Source organism: Triticum urartu, chromosome 1A (genome assembly GCF_056163025.1).
Source record: "Triticum urartu cultivar PI428250 chromosome 1A, HENAU_Tu73, whole genome shotgun sequence".
In the NCBI taxonomy this organism is placed as follows: Eukaryota; Viridiplantae; Streptophyta; class Magnoliopsida; order Poales; family Poaceae; genus Triticum; species Triticum urartu.
Genome location: NC_141873.1, coordinates 546,071,037 through 546,075,614, shown reverse-complemented (window position 1 = coordinate 546,075,614; position 4,578 = coordinate 546,071,037). Strand labels below are relative to the sequence as shown.

General features: G+C 43.8%; 1 pseudogene; it reads right to left on the bottom strand.

Annotated features, from left to right (window-relative positions):
- Positions 1-1,857: 1,857 nt before the first annotated feature.
- LOC147992479 (uncharacterized) lies at positions 1,858-3,071 on the bottom strand (annotated as a pseudogene).
- Positions 3,072-4,578: the final 1,507 nt, after the last annotated feature.

The window sequence follows — 4,578 nt, the reverse complement described above, 5'->3', positions numbered from 1 at the left end:
AGGCAACTACCACGCGCGACGTACAGACCGCATTGCGGCCGGACAACCACCGAGGTCTCCAGAGCGGAGCTCGGAGGAGGGCATGGAGGTTGACCCTGCCACCACGGCCGGGGGCGACGATATCTGCCTCCTCTCGATGGAGGAAGCGCATGAGCAATTCCGTGTCACTCAAGCCGAGGAGGCAGAGCACCTCACGCGGAGGCACCACTCGAGGCCGAGTGCGTGGACGCAACCTCCCTCGCGTCCGACCCTAACCTCGTTGTTGAGAACCACACCATCCTCGCGTCCCTTCAGGATGAGAGGTTGGTGGCGGCAAACCGCCGCATGATACGCCTCCGTGATGTCAAGCTGGAGCAACTCTTCATGGAGGACCTCGACTACGAGGATAAGCCCTCGATTCGCGCCGGCAGCAACGACCATGAGGCCAGCGGCTTCAGCAAGGGGGTCATCGAGCCCTGCTCCGACGAGTTGGGTAGTTTATAGTTGTTCAATTGCAATTTTCTTTTCTTATTTAGTTTGTTGTTCCTTTTTATATCCATTGTGTATGAACTATGTATGATGAAATCTAGGTTGCATGCTTTTGTATGGAATTGAGGTTTTGGAAATCGGGGGTGTGGTTTCCCGGGAGAACAAATGGGGGCCGGACGACTCCAACATGTTCGTATGTATCCACGGACATATGGGGGGGGGGGGGGGGGGGTGTTCAAAATAGCCCATTGTGATTGGAGATGCTCTTACTATGGATGAAATCAAGTGCCCAAACTTGCGGAGCTGAAACTCAGATAGATGTCATGCTGAGGGATATAAATAGGTGTGAAACAAAAACAATTTGGAATTTCTAAGGAAATAAAAAAATTGTGCAGCAAAGGCTGTCAAAATTCAGAAGAGTGGTGCTCTATGACAAGTGCATTAATTCAGACAGCAAATTTCAGTAGGTTGTACAGATTGACTTGATGAATTTGACATGAAGTTCTTTTACGAGTGCACCTGATGAAAGGATATTGCCGAGTGACAAGGTTTTCAGATGTAATGGACCAAAAAAGGACATTTCATGTTGCACAAAGGGTTAAAGGCATGCCAAAGGTATCGCTTCATCTATCTCTATACATAACACAAAAGTACTACACAATCCATTTGTCCATCATCAGCATCCGATGATAGTATTACCAATCTCTGTTCAGTTGCTTTGCAAAATTCCTACTGAAAAAATCACCTAAAAAATCATACTGAAAAAATATCCATTATAAGGCGCACCAAAAGTTATCATGATTGTTCACATAATGAAATATGCATTATAAGGCGCAACAAAAGTTATCATGATCGTACACATAATGAAATAATATAGTTTGATTTTTCTTGCAAAATCTTTTGTAATTATACATTTTTATTTAGAATGTACTGTCAAGAATGATCAAAATTTCATACCAGAGACCAAATAAGACTTTTGAACCTCAGATAAATTTTCATATGAAATTGATCTACTGAGATAAATTTACGGGCGTAATGGTGACCAAATAAGAATTAGTGGACATTTTTTTAGCTGAGATGTCCTGATTTAAACTTGTACCTGTTCCTTGTCCATTAGCTTGGCCATAAAAATAGAAATAATTGTCGTAATTTCTGTGTTTTCACAGCTTCATGATACCACCAAAATGCTACTCCTGGTTTGCAAGGCCATTTATGTCATTTGTCTAATTACCTTAAATGGCAAACAAAACAGACAAACAAATAAATAACAATTAGATTGATCAGCTTTTGCACAAGCACAGAAATGAACACTCACTAAACCGTGTAAACAATAACTATGATCACAATAATGAACTGGCAAGCATGAAACAAGTTGTGTGATAGTGATAGTCATGAAGGGAAAGAGGTAACTGGTATGCAACAAAGTTTACCACTTGACACTGTAGGTGACGATAATAACGACGGTGGGAAGTTGCAATATCCGTGTGCTTGTCTCGATAATGCATCACACACTCTCTCAAGCTCGAACGTGTTGACGTCCTGTGTGAAGTAACCTGGCTTGAAGAACGAGCCACGATACAAGAGCAAGTGCCTCCCCACTGCACCCATGAGCAAGGACCCATAATCCAGCGAGATTGTCTTCTCCTCCATCTGCCACTGGGTGGAACTCCCACCGTTGTTTCGCCAAACGGAATAAGTAAAGCGAGTTGTGTTAGGTTTAGGCACAAACATCACAGTCATGCCTTGGCCGGCCTCCGCGATGGCCACATCATCACTCACACCTCTGACACAGGGTGGGTGGTCAGTCATGGAGAACTCCATCCTTCGGATGTCAAGCACGAGCAATTTTTCAGTCGAACCTGAAATCCAGTAGAAGCGACCATTGGCGTAATGGCGCGAGACGAACGAAACCATCCATGTCGATAGCACGAAGCCAGGTAACGCTCGCTCCGAGTCAGGGGTGGAATGGCTCGCCATTGCCCTGTGCCGGAAGAGAAGACAGCGGCCATCGGCTTAGTTTGGAGCAGCGTCATCCGGATCACCCTGAATGACGTCTCCTCCGTAGCAGCTGCCTCCTCGTCGTCGCAGGGAGGGACGAGGAAGGTCTCTCTGTAGGATCCGCTGAAGCGCGGCCCTTCAATCACGAGTGTGTCAATCCACGAAGCGACTAGGTCATCGTGGAGCTCGGGAAGCAGGAGATACTGCCGGTGCAAGGGGTCGCATACCACCATCTCATTGAGACCCTTACCGGCGCGGCGGGGTCTGCTGAGGAGGACGCGGCCGTCGCGGACATCCAGCACGGACCAGTCCCGGGAGGAGCCGGGGAGGAAGTCGAAGGAGAAGTCGGCGGCGCTGGCTACGGCGCTGGCCGCCGGCGCAGAGGGGTGAGGCGGGACGGCCGGGTGGAAGCAGTGCCGATTTGGGTCGAGGAAGCCGAGGAGGGGCGGGGGGTGGAGCTTGCGGAAGCGCCGGAGGAAGGATCGGTCGGCCACGAGGCGGCGGAAGGAGACGCAGGCGGCGGAGGCTCGGATGAGATCCTCTGGGGTGGGAAGGCGGAGGAAGATATCCACCAGGAGCTCGTCGGGGATCGCCGGCAAGGCCATTTTCCGGCCGCTCTCCGGGGTCGGTACTGGCGGCGGCGGCGGCTGTGTGTTGGCGCAAAGCTCTTTTTAACGGAGCTGGTACCTACCGGTTAGGTATCCATCGTCCATTGACTACGCCAAGATTCGTCTGACTGTCACGCATTAATTTTCAGTTTTTGCTATATACCTCGCCAAATACAGTGAATGGACCCCATTGAAACTATTGTTTAATCAGATGCATGCATGCTCCTCCCTCTCTTACGTACAACAGTACACATACATGACAGCAAAAGTACTGGTGCAGTCTCTCTCCTTTCTTACACAACAAATTCATCTTTGTTAGTTTGAATCATTTATATCTTTTATATAAAAAATTCAATTTTGATTTTTTTATATATTTGAACTCCTGGCACGGAGATCTTTAAAACAAGGTCAATATTTAATACTCCCTCCATTCCAAAATATAGTGCGCCCGCGCTTCCCGAAATCGAACTTTGACCATAAATTTAACGAACAAGACCGACTGCGGCAGGAGAAAAAGTTACATAATTAAAAACTTCTTTCAAATACGAATTCACTGATATAATTTTTGCTCCCGCCGCAATCAGTCTTGATAGTTAAATTTACGGTCAAAGTTGACGCACGGGGATAGAGGAAGCACTACATTGTGGAATGGAGGGAGTATATTTTGTCTACTTTGAGTTTTGTTATTTCAATCATATATCCATTTTAGTTATATATTGATCAGTGAAATCTGTTAAGTTAGTGAAATATGCCTATTAAATTGGGTGAAATCATTCATTCAAATCATTGAAATCAACCGTTTTGAAATGAGTTAAATATAACTTTTGAAATGAGTGAAATCTGATTTTTGAAATGAGTGAAACATGTTTGTTAAAATGAGTGAAATGCATTTTTGAATGAGCGGAATCTGATTTTTTGAAATGAGTGAAACATGTCTGTTAAAATGAATGAAATCACTTATTGAAAAGTAGTTTTCGAAAGAACTGCAGTCTATTTCTTGAAAAAAGTAGAGTGAAATTACTTTTTGAAATAATTGCGAAACTGATGTGTTTCCAAATTGAAATAACAAAGAAATGCATCTGTGAAATAATTGAAATCAATTTAAAAATTGTGAAATAGATTGTTTCAAAGAGAGAAGCGGAATTTTTGAAGTGGGTGAAATACGTCTGAATTTTTTTGAAATGTTTTTAGAAAAAACTGAAACTGGATTCTTGAATTGAGTGAAATTTTTTGTGAATCTATTTTTTGAAATAGTTGAAGTAAATACGATGTTTGGAGCTGTTTAGAAAAAGACCAATGAGTGAAATGTGTTTTCATTTTTTGTGAAATTATTTTTTGGAATGAGTGAAACACGTGTTTTTGAAATGGGGTGAAGGGTTTGTAGTGAAATCAGTTTGTGTCAAAATAGTGTTTCTACAAAAAGCATTTTGAAAAAGTGAAATATGTTATGAAATTATTTAAATATATTAGCTCTTTCTTTTTGAAATAGTGGAGACTTATCCGA